Below are 13204 nucleotides of genomic sequence, written 5' to 3' on the forward strand. Positions count from 1 at the left end.
TTCTCCCTTAAAAGGGCCTACAGTCATGATAAGCCACAGTGCTCAATAAAATAAAGGAGAATGTAAAGGGGAGTCCTTTTCACACCTACCTTTACACATCCTATTTTGCTTGAGTTTAATAAAAATAGGGAGGAAAACCCATCTCTTTTGTTAGGACACAATTATTTGATTGTTTATGGTCTTGCTCCCTCCCCACTGAGACAGCTAAAGCAGAAATTACCCAGGCCACTGATTAATTACCGAAACACTCTTTATGAAGAGAGAGATAGAGGAAAAGAAAATTTAAGGACAGTGTTACAGCTGCTTACAATTTTAAGAAGATAATATTAACTGACTCTTTGAATTATATATGCAATTGTTGTAAGAGATGAGTTGTTTCACCAAAAAAGCACAATAGCTTAGAGGTGATCTGCATCTGGTACATCCTCAAGAGGCAGAGGAGAAAAGCACCAAAAGGTAGTCTTGTTATATTTCCAAATTAAATGAATGACAGTGAATAACACAGACAAAAAAAGAAATTATTCTGTATTGATAATCTATTTGAGAGGAATCAGTCGGGACTCTTAAACATGTTTGGTATCTTCCCAACATGTGGACCTCAGGGTTTCCAGTTACTTTGCTGATTCCTTCCCAGCAAACTCCCACTCTTCCCAAACACTCCCCAGCATCCAGCACAGAGGAAATCACTCCTCAAATTTGCTCTTTTTTTTCCTTGCACCCCAACCTATTTTATTTTTCCAAGAAGTGTTCCATGTTTTTTTTGCTCTGCCATCTGAGCACTTTGATACATCCAGCCACTTATCTCACCATCTGGTTGTAACTGACATTGCAAACCTTTCCACAAATTCAAGAAGCAGCACCAAGATGAGAAAACTAATGGTCTAGGAGATGGACAGCTGATTATTTGGGATTATTTGATACAGCTGAATGTTTTCATAGGCAAGACACCCAAGCACAGCCAGTCCCCAGCACCCAAACAAATCTCTGGGGTTTTTCTGACTTTTGGCTGTTGCCTGCTATAAAACCTCCTCATCATTTCTATAAAATGCTGTCAAGGAAAACATTGCTTTCCCTCCTCATCTCCCAAATTGCTGGGTGTACAACTGCATGTGCTACAATCTTTTGCTCTTAATACACAGCCAATACTTGCATACCATGATATTCTTGTTACAGGGCATCCTTTTCCTGCTTCTACTGCATCTCCCAGGAGAGACTGGCTCACAAGACCTTTCCAGAAGTTTGGCTGATGGTCAGAATAGTATTTCCTAATTCCTTAGGGAAGGTAAACTGGACACACTCCTTGGACAACCAGAGGATCACACCCAGCCAGCATGGGTTTAGGAAAGGCAGGTCCTGCTTGACTAACCTGATCTCCTCTTATGACAAGGTGACCCGTTTAGTAGATGAAGGAAAGGGTGCAGATGTTGTCTGCCTAGACTTTAGGTAAGCCTTTTACACCTTGTTTCACAGCATTCTCCTGGAGAAACTGGCTGCTCAGGGCTTGGATGAGTGTAGATTCTGCTGCTCACTGGGTTAAAAACTGTCTGGATTGCTAGGCCCAGCACGTGGAGGGAAATCCAGCTGGCAGCCAGTGACAACTGGTGTTCTCCAGGGCTCAGTACTGGGGCCAGTCCTGTTTAACACCTTCAACTGGATGAGGAGACGAGGGCACTCTCAGTCAGTTTGCAGATGACACCAAGCTGGGCAGGAGTATTGATCTGCTGGAGGGCAGGAAGGCTCTGCACAGGGATTTGGAAAGGCTGGATTGAGGGGCCTGGTGGGGGTCAGCCTCTTCTCCAATGTAACAACCAACTGGACAAGAGTAAAGCATTTCAAGTTGTGCCAGGGGAGGCTTAGATTGCACATGGGGAAAAATTTCTTCACCGAAGGTTGGTCAAGCACTGGAACATCTGCCCAAAAACTTGGTGGGGTCACCATCCCTGGAGGCATTTAAAGGATGTGCAGAAGTGGTAATTTAGGGATATGGTTCAGTAGTGGTCTTGGCAGAGCTGGGTAATGGTTGGACCTGAGGACCTTAAGGGTCTTTTCCAAGCTACACAATTCTATGATCCTATATAAACAGAAGACAAAAACATTATTTGCCTAAAATCTGCATCACTTTGGACAAGTGTAAATAAAGTGTGATCCCGTAGCCATTGCATCAAGATACATTTGTACCATAAAGAGTGGAGGGCAGATTGCATCTCATCACATTTTGACACACACACACACAACATTCCATTGCAAGTAAATGATGGGTTTTGTTTAGACAGCAGCATCTGACTTGGCATACTGGAAAAGCCAAGAATTTTAAAACAATAGAAAGTAAAACATATCCATATTTCACGTCTCTACACATTGCAGAGCAAGCAATAATATTAAGATGTTAACTGCAGTCCCATCAATCCTGATTACCAAGAGATGGGAGATAAATATTCCCTCATATACACTAAGTTGACTTTGAAACCCAAACTCTTTTGACAGTATTGCCTTGAACTGGTAAACAGAAACATGGAGTAAATGGAATAAAAGGGAAGCAAGGAAGCAACACACCAAGAGCACTTTTCTGCTCACTCTAGTCCTGGACAGACAAATTTTCTCTCTAGAACTTGGAGACCTACACAAAACTGAAAGAAGCCTGAATTTTTGAAGAAGAAGTTTGAAGTTTTTTTAATTCAATCAGCAATCACAATGAAGCAGCAAAACAAAGAGACCAGTGATGCTTTATGGCTCTCTTCCTTGCCACTGGACAGCAACCTGGGCTCACAGACACCTCTTGGGCAATAACACACAGCAACCTGTTTCCCCAGGAGAAGATGAGGTGACACAAGGACTCTGCAAGCAGTGAAAACCCCCTCACCTCTAAGAGTGTGGTCCTGCACAAGTGCTCTTCAAAGGTACACAAGGTCTCAGCCTTCAAAATTGAACAAAAGAAAAACTGGAAAGTGTAATGCTTTTGTTACCCACTAGTTCTTACTAATAAAAGCAGGACTTTGTCCTGAAATCTATTACTCTTTTAACTGGAGCCTGTCACCATGCTCATCCTAAATAACAACTGCTTCTTTCCAGACAGCCTTGTTAAACCACATCAGGACTGAGATAAGGACTTCAAACTGTTTCCACAAGACCAACATGGCTGACTGTCTGTGGGAGATATTAAAACTTAAATTGTGGAATCTGTGCAAGGGATTAGCGCTTCACTGAACCACCATGGCAAGACCACTACTCTCCTTCCTACAGGGAACTGATCAGACTGATTAGCTAAAAAAACAAAGCAAAAAGCAGCAAGCTTCAATAATTTCTCAGGCCCTCAGACACTTCTAAAACTATATTTTTTAAGGAACTTCTAATTCTGCAACAGATTCTTCTCCTTCCTCTCTCCTCTACCACGATATTCAGGTGACAATCTCTATGAGTTGTGCCTCTTGCTAGAATGGGGCAAAGCCCAAAACAAACCCCCTTCAGAAGAGCAGGAAACAGAGGAAGCACGAACAGTGAAGGCAAGGACTACTTCAGCAAGGCCATCATCAAGAGCTACCAACACAATGCCTCACAGGCACAGGAAAATGCCACTCAACAACAGCTCCCCACTTAACAGAATGGGCCTATTTTCTTTGAAACACTGGGTGCAGGTTGTGACAGGACATGCCAGACATTTCCTGGGAAGATGACATGTCACCACCAGAACAGGATGTGGACCCTGACAGAAGGCAGAGTGCCTGGAAACAAGATTAATGTGAAAATTTCAGTTTGAAGGCTTGTCTGGTCCATCACCCTGCTCAAAGCTAGGCCACAACATCAAGGTTATGAAGTTATCCCCATGCTTTCATTGTTCAAAACCATCCCAGTCAATGCGGCCTGCTTCTCAGCTCTTGTATGTAAAATGGAGCTAAATAAGGTAATTGAGCTCCATCACCGCAGAAGGAAATCAAACTCACCATCAGTGCAAGGCATTCCTGCTCTAGCCATGAAGCCTACACAATTCACTTGTTTAATCTGACTTTTCCCATGTACAAAACTGATTTTCTTCTTCATTTCCACACAGTTTACAAAAATACTCAAAGAAATAAATTTTAACTGCACCTAGAAGCCTTGTGACAAGGATGGGAACCTGTACATGCTGAAACTAAACACCAGCATATAAAATACACTGATGCATTAATACAAGGTTTTCTCCTACATGTTAAGGAGGTATCTTGATATAAAGTACAAAGAACAAATCTATATTCTTGTCTCCCACTGCAGCTCCCGCCAAGCCCAAGTTCGCTCTGTGCTGAGCCTATGGATGCAGCAAGAATCTCTCTGTCACAATGTTAAACAGAGAAATGCTGTGAGGAGACACAGAGGGACAGAAAATGACTTGTCCAAGGCTTTAGAGATGGCTGCCAGCACAGTCTGTAATCTGGTTGGTATCACCTCTCCACCCAAGCAGCACTGACAGTTCCCCCTTTCTTCAAAAGCTGTCTCCATCCCCACCCATGGCTGCCTGGCTCTGCCAAGCAACCATGACATTAAATCACTTCACTACTCGAATCAACATGTCACTGGAGCTGCCCAGCACTTAATTACATGAATTAGGAGATCTGTATAATGGTCCTAAACCAGTAATGAAAGAGAAGGTTTAATGATGCAACAAAAACCTGCAACGCAGCACTCAGATTACGGGCGGGTTACACAACAGCTCCAACAATTCAGCGTTAGGCTGCAGACTTGCATAGTGCACATCCCATTTTCCCAGAGCCATCATCTGACTCCAAGCACGTGAGATCCACTCAAACACACCCTTCCTGCCTCCCTTGCACCAGAAGCTCAAGGATGAAGGTGAGGCTCAGTTTTTGAGCAGCAGTCATCCACATCCAGGAGAAGAGATGGCCAAAGCAAAGTCAGCCCTTTTCCCAAAATCACGTTCAAACTCAAAAAGATTTATCTGAAGCCTGTCCTAGCAACCACTTGTATCTCAGAAGTAGTGCTTGCTCCTCCCAGCATTAACACTCCATTGCACAGAGATGACATAACTCCAGTGAAACCTGTTCAGTTGACAGCTGGAGTGACTGTTGCATTGTGCCATGTGAGTTAACTCCCAGCTGCAGCCTCGTTTAAGGAAGTATTATGAGACAGCTTTAACAGAGATATCACCCATGAACTGGCGGCAAATAAGGTAATTTAGGTATCTGATGAGCACTCAGCATGAACTGTTCACAGGGAAGAGAGTGCTCCTACCCCAAGATTTCTGAATGGAGTTTATTACTAAATAAGATGAAATATGTCCAGGTAGTATTGATTTCTATTCATAGCACTTATATACCTTAAGGGAGAAACCATTTGGTTTGAAATATTCCTTTAGAATCTATTGACCTTTCATGTCAATAAACACAATACCTCAATGCAGCTTGGCAGGGTTATTTCAGCTTTTTTATTTTTTTTCTTTGTAAAGTGGACCTTTCATGTCAATAAACACAATACCAAATTGCAGCTTGGCAGGGTTATTTCAGCTTTTTTATTTTTTTTCTTTGTAAAGTGCTCAGATGAAAAGCACTATATCAGCATCAGGGCTGAGAAGCATTATTTAGATTTCAAAAAGCAGTTAAGTGCCATGGCCAATCCATATGTTCAATATCAAGGGGCTCATAAGAAAATTGACAGGACCAAAACTGCAATGAGGAAGCAAGAATGACAGCATCAGCTGGGAAGCTGCTTGCCAGTATCTGCACGTGCTTGTTCAAACAAAAGCCTCAAGAAGAGATGCTGTGCCTTATCTAGAAACCCTTTAAAATGTCACTAGTATCTCATTATTCTTAATAGAAAAATGCCATACTTGTATTCCTCTGCACCTGTAAAAAACACTATTAATTCTATTAAAATCCACAATGGCAACTGTTCATCTCCATGTGTTAGCATTCCTGCTCACTTTTTCCAAAGCAGGAGGAAGCACAGGGTGCTGTTACAAGCCACTTGCAGCTGCAACAGATCTGCATTTACTACAGCAAGGCAGATGGCTGGAAACAACCAGCATGCAACCACAGAGCATCTTCTACCCTGCAAACCCTTCAGCACGTTGCCAGATTTGCTTTCATATAGCTCAACTTCTTTTTTTCCCCCACCTCTAAACGAAAACACTGTTTTCATTCAGCTGCCAGTTTTCCCCCACTTTACAAATGCAGACACCTGCAACAAATTCCTCTTTAAAGAGGCAGATCACAGCAAGGCAGTGTATTATGAGTAGAAAAGCAAGGGACATTATCAAATAGCATTGGCACATGGCACAAATTTTCCCAGTACCCAAATAGCCCAGGGCATGTAACTCCGAGTACATGCCAGGGGAGGAAGCAAGCTTTTGCCAGTAGCAAAAAATTCCTGAAACAAGTCAGCAAATGCTCATATAACCTCAGTCTCAAATTCTGACCTCAAATACAACCTGGGATTACCTGAGCCTGTTACTGGCTCTGCATTCACACAGCAAAGTGAAATCCTGGAGGTGCCTGCATCCTCCCATGTGTTTCACACTCCAGCTGGATGTGGCCACAGTAAGACCTACTCACTATTTTCTCTGCACAGTACACTCCTCCCCGTTAATCAAGAGTTACAACCAGTGACCCAACTAGCACTGGGATGACTTCACTGCCAGCTGCTAGGCATCCTCAAAAAAACAAAAACAAATTACATGAAGCTACCGTCACTTACAGGTACACCTACTACAGGTACACCAGGCTATTGGGCAACTTTGCTGACGTACCTGCCAGTACATCAGAGACTTATTCCCCAACCATCCCCTGAAGCAAAGGATCTTTATTTACAGCAGTGACAATAGTTTTCACCCAACAGAACACCTCCCCCTCCTCCCCTACCCCAAGAAGGTACAGCTTTTTGCTCAGTGAAGGAAAAATAAGAAGTTAAAGCCAAGTAATTGTCAGGACACACCCTTCTCCCAGTGCACCTGTAAATGACCATTTGTGCAACAGCAGCTGAGTGTCAACAGGACTGTGGGCACTACCCAGGCACCAACACAGCAATCAAGCAAAGGCACTACCCGCAGTTCCACGTGCAGGTAGGGTTTTCAAGTGCCTATCTACCTATCTACACCTATGCAAGTGGTGATTCACGTCTTGCAAACCCAGCCTCACAATGTTGCTATCTCCCCTTTCCCGTACTCCTGCAATTGTGGCTGGTCTCCCAGTCACACATTGCCTGCCTTCTTCAACACTTGACTGTCATTCAGCAGAGCACTGGAAAGGGTTAGCTGGTAACAAAACAAAAATAAAAACGTACTGAAAAATAATCAAAATCCCCTGACAGGTTTTCCAATATACACCTCATTAAATACAACTAAGGGCATCTGCACTTTTTCCACAGCATATTTAGGATTAGAAAGAGTTAAGCCATGGAAAGCAGTGACAAGCTGATGCCAAATCAATTTTTGTGTGTTCTATGCATAAATAATAAGAAATAATATGCTTTAGATAAATGAATAGGTTGTTATTTCTACAACCAGAAAATAGAGACAGCAGAATTTAATGTCTGCCCAGAAAACTAAACAAAGGGTTTTAGATGAAATAAAGTATTCTAAGAAATTCACCACACATTCCCTGATCCGTTCAATTTTCTTCCTAGCAATTTCAAATAATCATTCTCACTCCCACCAAAACAAAAATACAAGGGGTACAGCACATGCATTTAGCACTAGAGGTTGCTAGAGATCACAGACAACCCACCAGATCCCAAGAAGTGGTCAGTGCCACAGGTGAAAAAAATGCTCCTTCACTGAGAGTCACAGTCTCACAGAAAATCTCAAACAGTCTTTTGGTCTTGGATCATCCAGGGAAACCTGACACTGGCCAGTGCTGGGAAGACACAGTTAAATTTTAGAGGTGCTCTTCTACAGGTCACTGCCAAGCCTCCTCCAGTGAGGGATTTCATCTCTAGTAAGGTTTCAACAACTGCTTTAGGCCAGCCCCAAACAGTTGCCACTTAGGAGGTTTTGCTCACTCCTCAGTTGCCCCCAGCCACACATCTGCTGCTTGCTGGACCAAGGGTCAGCCAGGTCAACACCTACGTTTCTTTTGACACATCAGTTTTCTGCTGGAATGGGTTCCCTGATTTGGGAGAGGGAGCCTGAGCACTGGGGCATCCCAAGGAAGGCCCTGTGCCTGTCCCTCTCCAGCATCCCTGTGTGCTTGGAGAGCAGGCAGCTGACAAAGCTGGGGCTTTCCCCAGGGACCTACAGGAAGGGCTGTTCACTGAGCTCTAAATTCCCCAGGGTGAGGCTCTTTCTGACATCTGAATTCTTAGGGGTGACGCAAGAGGAAGAGATCACCTGAGAACTTCAGGTGGAGGAAGGACAGCCAGCAGAAGCCGATTAATTCCTAAGCAACAGAGATCTTCCCATGCAAACCTCCAGAGAGGCCATGAGCTGGGGTATGCATGTGATTAGGGAGGAATGGCAAAGGTGGGGACAGTCACAGCAACAGAGAAAAACGAAGTTTTTCCAGTGTTTCCAGAGGAGATAAACATCTACCTACTGAATTTTATTTATTTGAGGGTGAGAGGTTGTTTCTTTCCTTTTTTGAGATGACATTAGGGTCAAAAGCAAGCATTAGGATCATTCAAGTCTTATTGCTTCTGTTAAAGACTGAAGAATTTCACCTTCACATTCCTCTCAAGCCCATGACTCCATGATTAGGCCCATTTCTAAAATGCTTACAGGAGAAATTCAAAGTTGGAAACCAAGCCAAATAACCCTGAGGGATTTGCCTTCAGTAACTTTTCCACAGCTTGAACTACAGCTGTTTTCCTTTACAAATTCCACCTCTCAATTGCCAGAGCACCAGGAGAGGAAAGCAACAAAGTGCTATGGTTGGAAACAAAAGCTCAACATGGAGATGCAGCAGAAGATCAAATCCAGTTTTGCTGCAAGCAAGACTCTGACCACTAACACACTGATTTAGTTTCTACTGTGCAAGAACACTTAAGGTCGGACTTTCTTTTTTCATCCTCAAGCGTACAGAACAAAACTATGAGCCAACCAGGACTAAAAAGTTTCTCTGCACTGCTGGAACAATAAAATAATTTCTCTGAGAAAAAAAAAATCAATTAGAGAAAATAATTTCTCTATTTTAAAATAAAACATGAGTCTCCACTGGAAGTAAAAACCAAGTTCTTTATTCAAATCTTGCATGCCCCACCTGACCATGGTTTTGAAGCATCTCTGCCAGCCTCAACCATTCCTTAAGCAACTGAGGAAATGAAATAGAAAACATTAAACAATGTGGAGGGTCAGATTTAAACCAACAAAGACAAGGAAATTGCAAGTTAAGCTTCTTGTTCTGCCCTTGATTCACCTTGTTTTGTTCAGCTACTGCTCTGTTCCCAGACCCTTCCTCCCTCCCAATGCCAAGAGCAACAGGACACAGAGAACAGCGTGATCTAAACATAGGTGGCATTCTCTCCTATCCATGTCTTGTTTGTCACCCAAAATCCCAACACAAGCACATCTGGTTTCTTACTTCAGGAGCCTTGCTGGAAACAATTGCTGCAGCACTGCTTGGCTGGAGGTCCAGATGTGCCCCTTCCTTGTGGTGATGGGGACATTCTCTGGCCAACATCTCCAACACAAGGGGTTGCAGCAGCAGGACAAACCTCCTATTCCACTAGCATGCACAAAGAACAATAAAATGTGAATGATATTTATATTCCCAAGAAGAAAGATCACAATCTGCGGAGGGGGAAAAGAAGCAATGCTGAAACTCTGGCAAGCCAATGTCTTTCTAAAGTAGAACAAAATGCAACCTTTAAAATAAAGACCTCCAAGATGGTAATTTTTCTTCACCAATAGCACGTACTGTTTACAGCCATAGTCTGTGTTTGCAGCACTTCAGTAATGGATTAAAGTAGTTTCATAAGCTTGTAAAGAGAAGTACTTCAAAATTTGGGCAGTAAGAAAGCATATATATTACATAAAAGGCAAAAAATGGGCTAAATATCAAGTGCTGTTACAAATTTGAGAAAGACTAAAAGCCTATTTTATTTTCCATAGTCTATGGGAAAGATCCAGCATAGGACACAACTGCTTAATTGGGAAAAAATGCACATGGCTCAAAGCCTACAGGCTGTCTTCTGATCAGATGCAAACGATGAGTATCACAGGGCTTCTAAAGAGGGTTTTAAAGAAGGCCCACAATACAAACCCACCACTGTATTTTAAGGGGATTCACAATATTACTCCTTTTCTTTTTTAGATTGTCTTTCAACAGGACAAATCTTTCTCATGGCATAGTGTAAAACTAAAACCTTAGATGAAAGACAAGAGCACCAGTTTGGAGACTAAAAATGTGCAAAACATGCTGGTGAACTCCTTGAGAACCATAACACAAGGAATAAAGTCCACTTCAAGGATCCATCAGGTCTCTGTTTTGCTTTTGTTTTCTCAGTTGAATATATTTGCCAAAAGGATTTCTCAACGCTTTCCAGCTGCAATTCAAACCCTCTCCCCTACTACTGGATCTTACTCTTCCAGGAATATCTCATAGTTCAGTCACTGGTAACAGGTCTTCCATCACAAACCATGGAGATGTCCTTTATTAGCAGTGCTATTTCCACAAGCACCCAGGATGTTAACAAGCACCACATGCATAGGGATGAGGAGATGGAGGAAGTTCATAAAAAGGTTTGCTCACTATGAAAATCATCTTCAACTTCCCACGAGTATGGTTCCACAAACACTTGCAGTAAGGCAGGTTGTATTATTCTCTTCTCTCTTGCCCAATAGTTGCTATTATTGGATCTGGCAAAGCAGCATGTGACTGAAAAACGCAGCTGCATTTTTGGCTCAGAAGCCTCTGCAAGAGCCTTTGAGTCATGAACCAAAAGGCCCACAAAAAAGCAAAAGAGAAGAATGCAGATTCAGTTTTCTTTTCATTGTAAGCATGTGTCTCTACTGCATAGTCCTGATGTACGTAAAAGACAAAACCAGGAATCATTTTGAAGTTACTTTAGTCAGGTAAGTTGGGCTCCCTCTGCCCGAGGCCACTTGACATAGGAACAGAATGGAAAGATTGCCACTGACCACAGCATCTGAGCCACACAACAGAGATGTGCCTCTGAGCTATGCTTTCCTGCAAGTCTAGAGTAATGGAGGGGGTTTTCGTGGTCTGGGTTCTTTCTGTAGAATTTCTCCCAAGAAGCTCAGCCTCATTCCCAAAGTATAAAGCCAAGCTCTTCCACAGCACTGCCTTGTAGTAAAACATCCCTCATCCACCGTTGCGGTGCAAATAAAGTTTGCAATGCAATAGTTTGTCTAAAATGTGTCAAATTGCTCAGAGAACCTAAATTACACTCTACCATGTGCATTACTCTCAGCTCTCATGCCGGATCGAATGTTACAACTTTTTTCTTTTTTTCAATTGAAAGCAATCCAAAAGGACCCCCTTTCCCAGACTGGAGTGGGTATGATGAACACAAGGCAGAAGGGAGCGTGAGAGCAATCTGGACTGTGGACTGCAGAAGAATGTCTCAGGACTTCTCTTTATCACCAGATCATGGATTCTGTCAGCAAGAGGCTGTTCCCACACTACTTCATGTCTTCTGCCTGCAAGCAGCAGCCCAGCTCCGAGCCAGCTCAACAAAAGCAGGCTGCAGGAGAGCAATGCAAGGGGAAAACAAGGCACCAAGAATAACCCTTTAGTCAGGATAAACAGCACAGGTCCACTGAAGTTCCCATCCTATGAAGAGGTTTTGTATTGGGTGGTTGGGACTTCACAGGAATGAACACTAAAGGTGCACAGGGGCAAAACTGCACAGTGCTGCTCATGCACCTACCAAAAATGCTGGTTCTCCTCTGTCCAGCTGCTGCATTAATATATAACCACCTTAAAAAATGATCCTTTATGTCTTACATTCTTCCAAAAACAAATTGAAATCCAGCAGCTTGTGTTTCTTCCACTTTAAAATGGGTCCCATCAGCACCCTAGCTCTCACACTAGCATCACTCCTGTTGAAAACCAGCTTTGATCATTGGTGTTGGCCTCACAAACCTAGTCCACATCAGCACCCATGATGATTAACCAGCAAAATAAGCACGTCTTGCCTCTCAGGTACACTGCGTTCCTAGGGAAACATTGTTGTTACAAGACAATGCAAGGCAGAGGTGAGGACTGGAAGGAAAGTTCCCTAAGGCAGACAAAAAATCCTTAAGTGACTTTTGATAGAGAATTTTCCAGCCCTTTCTGAACTGGAGTGACAGGAGGAAAAAACCACTAAGTATCATCTTTGTGCCTTTAGAGGGCAAGGAGTGGAACATGAGCAACAAGAGGAAAGTTTCTCAAAGGTCACCAAATTCATCACAGCTTAAACAGAAATGATGAGCAGCCAGGTCGTTGTTGTTCAGATAACAGTCACGTGCAGTAGGATTGAGAAAGGTGTAACTCATGTAAAGAACTCAAAAGAGTTTGCTCAAACACAGCAAAGAAATATGGGTATAATCCAATACATACACCACCACAGCAGCTTAACGAATGTACCTCAAAAAAGCACAGGCATCATTAAGTTTTTTTTGTAACTTTTACTCAGTTTGTTTCGTAACTTTTCCTCAGTTTGAGGACCCAATTCTGGGTCCTCAAACTCTTGACTTCACATGAAGGGAATTCCCCTCTCCAACTCATCACTCTCTTGAAAGTACTGCCAGAGAAAGGTATGAAGGCTGATGTTGGATCTTTGGGTCTGAGGTCTCTTTCAGGAGCAGAAACCCTCTCTTCCCCCATGAAAAGGCAACTCACAGCAAATTAATTCCAACTCCACCACCCTCCTGTACTGCATTACAGAGCTTTGCTACTCCTGTGCATTCCAAGTCACGGACAAAGTCAGGAACCTCCAGCAATGCTCAACCATCCGTGCTTGGGTTGGTTAGCTATTGTAACACCACTGTACCTAAAACTGCCCTCTCAGGCACTCTGTGCCAAGCAGCCTACAAACACCATTCAGAAGCACTGCTGCATCTTGAAAGACATTATCATCTTTGCCAGCGTTCTTTACTACTCCTCAGGAAATGACAGGCTCATTTTTCAGAGTGGTTAATTCCAATAAATTCTTCTTAAACTGGATGGAAATCTGAAAGTTTAACAGACCTAATAAATTGTATATTATCTGTATTACCAAGCCAGCCTTACACAAACAAATACATCTAAATTAAGACTTGAATCTGCAAATCTTCTTC

At 42.8% G+C, this 13204-nt stretch overlaps 1 protein-coding gene across 10 annotated transcripts in view; it reads right to left on the reverse strand.

Moving 5' to 3' along the window:
* Positions 1–13204, reverse strand: part of AKAP13 (A-kinase anchoring protein 13) — a 206665-nt gene that overhangs the window by 161335 nt on the left and 32126 nt on the right. The window lies entirely within an intron of this gene.

The sequence above is a fragment of the Onychostruthus taczanowskii genome, unplaced genomic scaffold (assembly GCF_017590055.1).
Source record: "Onychostruthus taczanowskii isolate IOZ18803 unplaced genomic scaffold, ASM1759005v1 scaffold6, whole genome shotgun sequence".
Taxonomy (NCBI): Eukaryota; Metazoa; Chordata; class Aves; order Passeriformes; family Passeridae; genus Onychostruthus; species Onychostruthus taczanowskii.